At 33.2% G+C, this 13177-nt stretch overlaps 1 protein-coding gene across 2 annotated transcripts in view; it reads left to right on the forward strand.

Moving 5' to 3' along the window:
* Nucleotides 1–445: 445 nt before the first annotated feature.
* LOC116173588 (protein N-terminal asparagine amidohydrolase) overlaps nt 446–13177 on the forward strand; it is a 40283-nt gene continuing 27551 nt past the window's right edge. The window contains exons 1-2 of one of the 2 annotated variants that reach the window (XM_031491200.1): nt 446–589; nt 12459–12541. The gene's annotated coding sequence lies outside the window, so the exon portion shown is untranslated. The remainder of the gene's footprint in view (nt 590–12458; nt 12542–13177) is intronic. The other variant, XM_031491202.1, reaches the window with a different exon arrangement.

Here is a 13177-nt window from a genome sequence, read left to right on the forward strand (position 1 = left end):
TATTCTTTTTCTTGTAACCCGTACTATCCTTGCATAAACAGCGCATGCCAGAATTTTTTTTTGTTTTATGATATAAAAAAAAATTTAGGTACGTTCGATTTATTTTGTAAAAGAAAACTGACCAATATAAAAATTACAAAAAATGTATATCAAAGTGAAATAACGAAATTAAATTTTGAAACAAAACTGACATAGTTAGTGCGTAATATCTACGCATCATCAAAATTATCGATTGGTAAACAGGAATCCAAGATATAGTGATAAGAATTAAACTAGTGCCGCCCTCTTCTACCAAGTTATAATATCAGTTCGATGAAATCTATGCGTCGTTTCGGTCGAACTACTGAAAACTGCCACTGTCGACATAACCGGTAGGTTTCTACTTGTTGTTGTTGTGGTATGCCAGTAGAATGTGTGGGCAAGTGGTTCCGAACTGACTCCCAATAAAATAGTGCATAAAGTGTTTTCCAACTATACGAGATAAACAATTAACTAGTTAGGTTATGATAAAATTTTATCTAAATTAAGTGCAGATATTTTATTTTAAATCTCAGAAAAAATTTTGTGATGTGAAAAAGTTGGAAAATTGGTGAGTTCAATTGTATTTTGCCTATTTTTCATGTGAATATTAGGTTAGATTCTTTCTTTTGGTTTGCGAAAATCCGTAATTTTCTGATGGTTGGATTAAAATTACTGCTCGTATTATTTTTTTGAGTTTTCCACACTTTTTGGGCAAAATAAATAGAAATTAAACAGTAAAATTGGCAAAAGGGAATCATAAAAATACCTTAACTGGAGGGTTCCAATATTCTACAACTTGTGAGGCTTACAGTAACAATTTACAATTCAATGAGCGATGACTCTGCATGTCTAATGAGATTCGTATCAATGCTAAAGTTATACTAATACGATAATAATCAAGAGTCTTTGTTGAGAACTTTTAAACTACGCCGTTGTATAATTCTTTTAAAGTTGTACACAAAAAATGTTCGACGTAATACGTAATGCCTTTACTACGCATAGAATATGAAATATTAGCTTCCTAGTTTGAATTAGGTGGCTACTACGATCATCGTTTTTTGGACTTTTTCAACTTTTAATGAATATAATTGTTTTCCGTCTGTATGTACTGATTAAATGGACCAAGATTTGTTGTACTCCCAGTCATCGTTTCCTGATTTAATTTATAAACTACAGGAAATAATTATTTCAAGGAATCTATACGGACGTCAACTATACTTAAACCTCGACTTAAACTAACTAGTTCTCAGGGTTAATTCGAACCTTCTTCCAAGAATCCTTTTTCTTTTGAACACTACCTGTAGAATTAGTACTTTATATATTTTTTCTGTAGGGATTGAAATACCTACATTAAATAGTGTTTTGCAGGATCGCTGTACCTGTACCAAAGTGCAAAGAGAGAAGGAAAAATTGATACAATCTAATTTATATTGCCAGTGTGTAATAAAAATTAGGTACTACAAGCTTAAAAATGTTTCCCCGCGCTCCCTCTACTTGTGCAAAATGCCTATAGGGAGCATCGCTTAACCAATAGCAAATTGATTTTAAAAGAAACAGTTGTAAAATACATAAAACAGCATGTAAATAGTCACTTTGTGACCAATCCGTATTTTATGGGTTTTGGCTCAAATAAGGATTATTTTACTAATGTTTTATCAAATTTCCTTTCGACTATTAAAATTTATCAAACATTTTTATTATAAGGAAAAAAACAAGAAATTTACAGATTATTCGAATAGTAGATTAGAAATTTAATCGAATAACGGATACTATCTGAATTAATTTAGTGTGACATATAAATTTTAATTTTAGGTATACACACCATGGTGTATATCTCATATCTTCCTTGACATTTTTTTCAGAATTAACTGTTAAATTTTGAACGTTTCCTTTTATAATCTGAACATTTCGTAACAATTACACCGCCATCCCTTTCTTTCGTACGAAGTTTGTGTTGTTCTTTCTTTGCATTCATTTATAGTAACATGTTTAATTGGAGAAAAATATCTCTGAATTAATTACATCATATTTCTTGCAATATTAAGTTTATGATAATTTCTGTAATTAATGAAAGATTATGGCAGGTTTAGTTTTGGTGAAGACATCGGAATCTTTTTGTGGCAAAATTAGTAGGTAGTAGAAATACAAGCCGTTAAAGACGAAAAAGATTGTGCGAAGTAACATCATATGGATTGCATCCTGGTTTTATTTTCTTTGTCAAGTGCTAACACAATTTTCTCTTTTCAAAGACAAACGTATACATATATTATATTGTACGTACAGACTTCAAACATTCGTTAACAAATCAAAATGGCAGATAAAACATGTGAAAGAATGCTTGCAATAGTTAAATATCCTTTAGAAACGACGCGTAGGAGGTACTTATTAACTTGCCTAAAGTCTCTATTTGGCGACTGCCATTAACACTGACTTTTTTAATCGTTTGTAGGTACAATGTTGGATGTAAATTATTAATGGAATAAATTCAATTTTAAATCGTTGCGTTCGAAGTTAAAAGTAAATGTGCAATGAATGTTTTCACTCGCACACATTCCTTAGGATAAACTATAATGTCCGGTAGTATAAAGTGGCAGACAGGCACGTAAGTGAAGATTTGCGCAAAGCTAAGCTATAAAACTGTGATGTACACGCCATTACCCTTTTTAGCATTTTCAATAGTTTTATAGTTATTAGTAAGCTTCTCTTCAATTTAAATAAAATAAATATTTAAATTAAGGTTGGTTGCATTTTCCTATGATTAGTCTAAAAACAACACAAAACAAACATGACTCTAGCTATATCCTAATGTAAGAAATCTTCAGTGTTTTAGTATTTAGTCGGTACATTCTTGACTAAGTTTGCAGATCTTATATTTGACATTTAAACCTTGTTCAGATCCCGATTGTTTGAAAAAGATAGATCTAAGTGCCCTAATATATTATTCCGTAATCTGAGCTCATTTGTGAGCCTTCCTGCATCTCAGGCAGGTGATGCAAACTACCGGAAATTTAATACGTCCATTTCCTGGCGGCTAATCCCGGGCGTCCCTCGGGAATTTAGAAACAGATGACCACCGTCCAGAGTGTGAAATATTATGCCAAGATATATTGAAAGTAAAGGTGCGCTTATTAGGGTCTACAACCGGTACCTTCATTTGTCATTGCTTTTGCTTTATTAATTATTTGCCAAGCAGCAGTGAAAATTAAACTTTCAATAGGTAATAGTTCTGCTAGTTATCCCACAACGTAAACAGAGTATAATCTAACATAATTATGTTATTATTGGGTACACCTTACTTAAAGTACCTACTAGCGTCATCATTAGTTCTTTCGTTGCGGGCGATATTTCAGCAATAAGAAACTATTGCAACTTAATCCATATTTTATACACAGAATCAGGATCAGCCTTATTTTATTGTTGCATTAGGTAACTGTAAAAAGTAGTAGCTATGTTGCTTGTATTCTGTTATCTAAATTTAAAAATTAATTTATAATATATTTATATAGCAGTAGAATTCCAGTAATTGATGAAAATGAGAGATGTTATAAATAATTATAAGCTATCTATATGCTGACTTCAGACCATAATCAAGCCCTACTAATTTTATTAAGGATTCCATTTTAAGTAGTCAGTGCGCAAAAATAGTCCCGTTTTTTTGGTTCGAAAGACAACTGTTTTTCGTAAAAGGATGATACATTTTAACGAGGTCTCACACTGATTAAAAACGTTTTTCATTATCTATTATATAGTCCAGTAACTATATACATCAGACCATGCGTCAAATCCGGTAGTTCTGATTTTTTGTGGGATTGCTTATGTTGTTAACCCAATGTATAATTCAAGTTTTCGACATCGAGCGGCGAACGCAACATAGTCAAATATACTAAAAACCGAGGAATTTTCGTTTTCTTTTCAGATTTTGACGATTTTAACCCTGAAGGACCAGTTTTTCGCCAATAACGGTTCAATAAGTTTTCAAAGCAGACCAAATTTGCTATAATTTAATCCCACATCTGTTTGTATAGGTGTAAGGTGAGAAGCAGTCATAAGGGAATCAAGTACACTCTATACTACCATGGGCATCGCACAAGGAAGTGTAATTGTACCACTGCTATTCATTCTTTTGGTCCATAACTTTTGATTGAGAAGTCCGATCGAAAAGGTACGAATTGTTTTGGATTCTACTCACCAAAATTAATAAGAAAAAGTGTTTTCCCGAGAAATTTTGGTGCAGTCGATTTTTGGTAAAAAAAGGAAGGTTATACACTGCCTTTTTTTGAGCCTCGAAAAAAAAATTGTCTCAGATCGATCCGGAAAAAAAATTTCCTTATAGAATGTGGCCTGTAGAATCCATAATTTCAAACAGTTCTAAGATTGGGCTACTAGTTCAAAAGTTACAGCCCTTTGAATTTTCTTTCGAAATTGGTTTCTAGTCCATAACTTTTGATTGAGAAGTCCGATCGAAAAAGTACGAATTGTTTTGGATTCAACGCACCAAAATTAATAAGAAAAGGTGTTTTCCCGAGAAATTTTGGTGCAATCGTTTTTTGGTAAAAAAGGAAGGACTGCCTTTTTTTGAGCCCCGAAAAAAAAATTGTCTCAGATCGACCCGGAAAAAAATTTTCTTATAGAATGTGGCCCGTAGAATCCATAATTTCAAACAGTTCCAAGATTGGGCTCCTAGTTCAAAAGTTACAGCCCTTTGAATTTTTTTTCGAAATTGGTTTCTAGTCCATAACTTTTGATTGAGTAGTCTGATCGAAAAAGTACGAATTATTTTGGATTCTACGCACCAAAATTAATAAGAAAAAGTGTTTTCTCGAGAAATTTTGGCGCAGTCGATTTTTGAGCCCCGAAAAAAAAATTGTCTCAGATCGACCCGAAAAAAAAATTTTCTTATCGAATGTTAATAATGTGCCTGGATGTATTTGGGACATTATCTTTACTTTCGGAAACACCCCGTCATTTTTGTACGGTTTTGCACGATACTTTAAAACGACGACCTTTGACTAGAGATTCCAATTCTGTCTTCAAATTTTTATGGAGCCGTTTGTAATGATAAAAAGAAGCAATTTGTGAAAAAAAACTTCCCTAGGAATTATTTTATTAATCGCACAATTGTTTTTTCAGTAACTCGAATTTTTCATTTGCTGTGAATTGTCGAATTCGTTACGCCCACAAATAAGGAAGGCCCTTTTGACATCTCCGTCAGTTATAAACCAAATTGCATTAAATTCAATATGCGCATAGCTTTAGCCATATAATATGCAATGCCAGAAGTTGAGTCTAATCGATTCAATATTCACAGTGCCCTTTTCGCACCATTTGTGAACCGTAAAGTTTGCACTTGTTTATGAAGGCATTTGATATCTTCGGTGATCTCTTTTATCAAAAGTCAGTTAATAAACTCATGAACAAGCTAAGACAACCCTTACCTGACAACCCATCCCTTTCTTCCACTGAAACTAATTTAAATGATTCTGATCTCCTCAACACTCCCTTCTCACTGCAAGAACTACTACATGCTCTTTCCACCTAAAAAAACTCCACTGCAGGACCTGATAATATCCCTTTTATTTTTCTCAAAAATCTATCACAAAATAGTTTACTAAAACTGCTGGAAATATATAACATAATCTGGGTAACGAAAAAGTTCCCATCAAAATGGTGAGAATCGATCATCATTCCTATAAAAAAGTAAAACGCCGAATCCTACAGGTCAATCTCCTTGACATGTACCATGTGCAAGCTAATCGAAAAAATGATCAACAAGAGATTATAATTTTTATTTATTTATATAATTTTTATTTTATTCTGTTATACATTTTGTGCAAGATGTGTAACTAATAAAAGACATTATTATTATTAAACTTTCTTACTTACGATATCTTCCCTCTTTTGACGATTCATCTTCCTTGTAGCACATGCACGACGCACGTGCTAGTAGGTACTTTTTTTAAATCTAAAAATCTATACAGGGTGTTACACGACCGTTCGAAAAAAAAAATCGGGTTGTAGAGGGCATCAAAACAAGCACTTTTTCCAAATAAACCGAGGGTCCAACGTGTTTCGTTTGGGAGCCACCCCCCAAAGAGTGTTTAAATCTGCATTTCTTCTTTAATTTTTTTCTCAGCAACCATAAGAGTTACAAAGTCGGGTGGCATGTCTTTGAATAGGTTTTTGGGTATGCTCTTTCCGATTTTGCAATTTTTTTTCAAAATTCCTACCCCTAAAGGGCGCACCCCTAAACTAGGGTGCAAAAAAAAATTCTGATTTCGACGAAATTTGGTATCTGGGGTTTTTTAAACATGAAAATCACGAATCTGAAATTAGTTTTTGAAAATTCGAAAAAAAAAGTTCCACTGCAATTCTTGGCGGGACAACGAAAATAGAGATAATTCCACGAAATTTGTTGTGTACATACTAAACGAGTTAAGGAACAAAACTGTCGAACAGTTTTTTAAAATAACTTTTCAAACAAAAGTTATACTCATTTGAATGTTGGTCCTTCGGGTCGCGAAGTGTCCCAAGCCTACTAGTAAGCCATAATTTCGCATGTGTTGGTTGACAATGTCGCAAAAACAAAAGAACAAAAGGAGATGCAGATTGTGCGTGGCTGCTGGCGGTGGCATTTTTGAAAATGTTGCATAAGCATATCGCTTCATTTTTGGAAGAAGTGAAGTCCGTTACTGATCACTAAAAACAAAAAAAGTTCTTTTCAGAACTGCCAAATGTTTTCTAGAAAAAATGAACCGTGACCTTTAAGATTATCTTCAACTGAATAAAACTTTTCCCCTACCTTATTTAGATAATAAACAATCGATCAGCGCTTTTATGTACCTTGGTAGGTGTTTTAATCGATACATCGAATTTTTTAATCATTTAATGACCGAATTAATTCCAAATAACAAAATATCGACTCAAACCGTTAATCTTTTGTTTTTGCGACATTGTCAACCAACACATGCGAAATTAGGGCTTACTAGTAGGCTTGGGACACTTCGCGACCCGAAGGACCAACATTCAAATGAGTATAACTTTTGTTTGAAAAGTTATTTTAAAAAACTGTTCGACAGTTTTGTTCCTTAACTCGTTTAGTATGTACACAACAAATTTCGTGGCATTATCTCTATTTTCGTTGTCCCGCCAAGAATTGCAGTGGAACTTTTTTTTTCGAATTTTCAAAAACTAATTTCAGATTCGTGATTTTCATGTTAAAAACCCCCAGATACCAAATTTCGTCGAAATCAGAATTTTTTTTGCACCCTAGTTTAGGGGTGCGCCCTTTAGGGGTAGGAATTTTGAAAAAAAAAATTGCAAAATCGGAAAGAGCATACCCAAAAACCTATTCAAAGACATGCCACCCGACTTTGTAACTCTTATGGTTGCTGAGAAAAAAATTAAAGAAGAAATGCAGATTTCAACACTCTTTGGGGGGTGGCTCCCAAACGAACCACGTTGGACCCTCGGTTTATTTGGAAAAAGTGCTTGTTTTGATGCCCTCTACAACCCGATTTTTTTTTTTCGAACGGTCGTGTAACACCCTGTATAGTAAAACAGGGCGACAATATGGGTTGCATTGGTATCAGAAGTGTTAATCAGCTAGAAAACACTAAAGCGAATTTTTTTAAGAATTTATTAGTTTTTACATGATTATTGGACATCCTGTTAAGCGCAGTAAATTCACAACTTTTATTTATTATTATAGCCATACTCGCTAGTCACGCATGGGTTGGGCAAAACATATACATAATAAGAAAAGAGTAAATTGCAAGTACATCATCTATAATGTAAAAAATGCAAAGGTTTATAGATAATAAAATTGCAAAAGGTAAACGGTAGTATCACTAAATTGACATTCAACAAATCTTGGTACGCTGCCGATGTATAAGCTCAATAATCGTCTTTAATATTTGCCATTATCGTGAATTTAACAGTGTATTTATTTATAAAGGCCATTAAATTAAATGGGTTTTTTTGCTGTGACACTGTGGAAGAAAAACGCCAGTTTTAAATTAATTAATAAGCGCTCCTATACATTTTTTATATGATTAGATCACGACAAGAAATAATTACAGATTTAGTGCAAGCTTAAAACAATGTCTAATTACAGGAGAACAATCTGACAAGAAACCTACAGTTATGGTTCGTGGTAGATTTTTTTTCCTGTTTCTAAGTTACATTTTTCCCGCAACAATCACGCCTGGCTCGATTCGTGACATTTACCGAGTTGTAAAGGTGCGATCGTAGTCGGAAAAGCATTGCCCGTATTTGCAAATTATGTGATTGCATTCGTCTGAGAAAACTGAGCAACTGTAATTGCTTTTCGTTTTTGTTTAGATTCGAAAAACCGTTAGTTTGGTGTTTGCGTGGTATTAAATATGATGCTATTTTCTACAGAGCCGAACGTGATATATAGATATTGGAACTGTACGCCAAATGGCTTTGGAAGCTTGCGATGGCTATTAACTATTATATAGTAATTAAAGACTAATTATGCCCCAAAGATAAGTTATAGAGGACAAGTTCTTTCGGCATGTGGCTTGGACGCTGTCCAATTTCTTGTATTGAAATACTATTTACAACATTTAATTAATATAGTGGTCGGTGTGGGGACGAAGAAACAAAAGAGACTCAAATTCACGTACCACCACATATGAGTCATGAAATTCTGCAATAGTGCAACGACTTAACAACTATTATCAGTGCTAGAATCGGAAGATGAGTAAGGGTAACTTCTAGTCACGATTCGCGTAGTGCATTAATTTTTCTGCATCGATGTGCATATAAATGCGTATTTTTAAAATTATAAGATGCATTCCCCATCGAGTGAGTGACATATCATTTTAAAGGCCATACAATGATCTATGCAGAAATACTCACAAAATAACATTTGGATGGCCTGGTTACGAATTAATTTTAAAAACCAACACATACAATATAAATGAATTTCACACATTTCTCACGGTGATTGTAATATAAGTGTATTGAAAGACAACTGTTACAATGCAACCTACTGTAATAAAACTACATACAACAATACATAAAGCATTGTAACACGTGTTTTTATACTATTTCTAGCGCATTTCCACAAAAATTAAAAAACGGCTATTGTGGCCATTTCCCCGTTCGTCTGTCCGTCCCTTCGACTGTATATGTATAGCTCCTAGGTCTTTATCTTAAGAGCTATTGTTCTACTTTTATCGCTATTTGGTTCGATATTGCACCAAGGAAGGAATTTTTTCTGCGTTTCATTACTAAAAAAAGTTATAGCAAAAAATCAATTTTTCTAATGTACCATAATTTAACATTTTTGCCGATTCTTGTGATTAAAAATTCTATGCGCTAAGAATAGGTTGTGCATGCGCAGTGCTAACTTTCATGTTTGTGGACGAATTTTTTGGTTAATTGGCTGAACATTCGTAATTTGCGTCAAGTTTCGATTTAATTCGTAAAATAAATTCAGAGCGACCGTGTACACCGCCTTCACAAATCGTTCAAGATAATAAACTATAATCGTCTATAAAGCAGATCTTTTTTTTTTAGAAAAATTAGGATATTCATCGAGTTTTTAATTCTTCGGGAAGAACCCCCGACGAAATAATCAAATTAATAACAGTATGTTTACCAGTAAGCTAATGTTACTTTCCATAAATTTTGCGTTCGGTTCGGTGCGTAAATGTCTCTGCATCTTCTAGTTTTTAGTTCTCGCAAAGCGTGCCTAACTGTAATTTGAGAAATCTGCACAAATTCAAGTGCACGTGTTGATTTATTTGAGTACAGACTTCCAGAGTTATTATCAACAGTACTTGCTGGCAGTGTTCGAAAAGTATACATAACAGATACATAATTGATCTCTAACGTTAAATTAAATCATTGAACAGAAAACTATAAAGTTCTAGAGTGTGTTAAACGGTCAAATAGTCACGAAATTAATAGCTTTTCGGAGACTACTAAATTTTTATATGAATTTTACATAGAATAGAGAAGTAAAAGAGCTAATAATTGAAAGACATCATATGAGAAGTAATTTAAAAAGAAGTTCAAGTAGTTATACAAAAACAGTAGTAAACAAAGAGTTATGGCCTATGAATATTAAAATGCCGTTTCTTTCAACCAAAACATATTTTATGAAGTACCACAAAAAAACGTAGGTATTTAACTCTTATTTAATTATGCGCCACCTGTGTATCCTGTTACGAAAGGTTTGAAATAGATTTTCTTCTTTTTCTTATATTAAGTATGGAATATGAACGAATCGTAATAATGGTGGCGTGCTTTAAGGATTTCAGAATTCATACAATTGCTTTTTAAATAACATACTTGGTAGTACACGCATATACGGAGTCATGTAATTATTATCGCTCATTCGTGAGTTCCGTTTCTATAGCGACTTTAAGCGAATCGTTATTTTTTGAAAACGTGTTCGTAGGCCGTTTATTTCTAAAATTATATTTCAATCAATTTTTTTGCGTTCCATTGTTTGCTCTCTGCAGTCTGCAAGCAATATATTTACAATTTACATCAATATAAGTGATTTTTCTTCTTCGATTAATGTGGGATATAGCTCAACCGAGTACTGATAACAGAAAAAAAATTGTAATTGAAAATAATCTGTGGCACTAAAAATTAATAAAATTGCAGTATTAAGTTCCTTTTACTGTAAGTAAAATATAAATAATCATGAAATTGAATTTTAGTTTTTGCATTTACCCCTGCATCCACAGCTATCCTCGCTTTACAATTATAATATGCAAAACCCCATTGACATAGAGCATCTCCAAATATCAAATTTGGAAGTTAATTCATAACCAAACCGTCTAAATTTTACTTTGTGGATATTTTGGTAATTTTGTTTCGACGGGGGCGCATATAATAATTTTAATATAGATAACTGGAGACACCCGAGGGTAAACAGTCCATTAAACTATCGAACTGAGCATGATTTTGCAATTTTTGATTTTTATTAAAATTACAAATTATACAGCCCGTGTTAAAATGAAAGCATACTTAGACAAATAATTTTAAATTACTTACAATACAAAATCAATAGTTTTCTCGGCAACGCTTTCAAAATTAAAACTATTCAATTTCTATTCTACTTTTAATGCTGTAAATAATAGCCGTCAGTTAGTAATTAAAAGCATAATGAGCATAGAGCATGTAATTGCAATTATTGTATGAGCTGTTGAACTGTCTAGCGCGAGACCGTCTTTCTCGGCCTAATGCCTACATGTAAAAAGGCTACAAATTAATAAACATGTATTTCCTTTAATGTAAAATGATGTGTCTAAATTTTACTTTCTCGTTATCCAAATTTATACTTCCCACAATAATTCATTATAATACCGGTTGTAATTATTATCGACGTCACATTTCCAATATCGTTTACGTAGGTATAGAAGTTTATTAATTTGATATCGTAAATCAAGTTACGCAGTACAATGGCACTGGCGATTAAAAAGATAAAAATGGCCGCTTTTTACAACCGATATTTATTAGCTACTGTTTGTTATTGCCTTTTTTATTTTATTACCGAGGTTGGGCTCGTCATTATGCTTTTTTCTATCCTATTTTGCAATAACTGGAATCAACATACCTTCAGAATGTGTATTTGTCGTGGCTATTTTCATAAAAACGTCTGTATTCCTTTTTTAAATACAGGCATCCATCTACGAGGGGCCACTGCATTTTCACTTTTTTGTAGTGAGGATCCATTATGCGCTTATCGGCATCGATTCTTGTTTCGTTGCACAATCCGTTTTAAAGCTTTCAAATTTCACTAGCACATTTTTTGCGTCACAAGTTTTTGTTCTGTGCGAGAAGCCTAGCAATCCATGTCGTAATACTTCCCTCATCCCCAATTCTTCGTGAAAAATTTTCAAAACTGTGACCTCTGATATGTGTGCTTTCCTTGCAATAACTGAAACTTCTTCTCATCTTTTCAATTCTCTGTCTCCTGTGATTTTGGATCATCTTGTTGATGGATCCTAGACCACAACGAAGTTGCTTCCACCACCCGAATTGTACATCACCGTAAAAGGTAATCATTTGTTCACGGATAGTTTTTTTAGAAATTTAATTTTTTAGAATTCTGAAATTAAAGGTTAGTCTTTATTTATGGCTATCAATGAAGACCATGTACTCGATGGTTTCGCAATCAATTTTCTATGCATCCAATTCAAAGGCTATGATCTATTTTTTGAATGCACGTTCGTCCCTTTGGTATTTAATATCCACAAAAATATCTATAATCACTCTTAATATAGGTATGTAATTTAGTTGGTGCTAGCAACGCATTTCACATACGTGAACGTACATTTTTTCCGTAAACGCAATTACAATTATAGCTAATTTCTGGCAGAATTAATGAAACCGTCATTGATTAAACCACCAACGATTATAGTAAAATCAATTTAATTGTGTTTTTGTTGCAGCTGATTTTTGCAACGCATCGTAAAATCCTGCCATAATCTCGAAATGTATTTTATGAAGGTTCAGAAGAGTTGACGTTACTGAGGTATGTACTTTTTTATATTTTTTAACGAACTCGCCCTCACATTAACCGACAAGGGTAGCCATTTAATTATTTATCTTAGCATTCTCAGTTTAAAATATTGATAGCATCCTTTATGGCTTTTATGATAACCAGTAGACGTTTGTATAGATTAACCGATAGTATCTTCCTGTCGAAAGAAGAGTTTGATCTCAAGTTGGAACGTATCAGTAACCCATGATTAATACTTCAATCTTCTCGACGGGATCGTTGTACGTTACAAATGTCTTACGTACGTCCATCTGACATGATTCGTATCAAGATTATCGAGCGAAAGCATTTGGCCTGCTTTTATCTACTTACAGTTAAGTTTGACGATGAGTGTAATATTAATTATTTCTTAAGGACGAAATTTTTTACACAACGTGGGGTGTGTTTGCGTCCGTAACCCTTAGCTTTTAACGTGAATATCACTTTTCTTATCTGCCTGAAATAGAAAAGCGTTTGGTCTGTAACGAACGAACTTTTTTTTACTTAGCCTGTTATGCATAAATTTATTGCATCTTAGTTTTCATATCCCCGCTTTATAGACACATAAATTAAAGAGGCTTTTATTTATCACAACGTCATGACTGTAATACTCTCCCGTAAGGATAATTA

Source organism: Photinus pyralis, unplaced genomic scaffold, assembly GCF_008802855.1.
Source record: "Photinus pyralis isolate 1611_PpyrPB1 unplaced genomic scaffold, Ppyr1.3 Ppyr1.4_LG6, whole genome shotgun sequence".
Lineage (NCBI taxonomy): Eukaryota > Metazoa > Arthropoda > Insecta > Coleoptera > Lampyridae > Photinus > Photinus pyralis.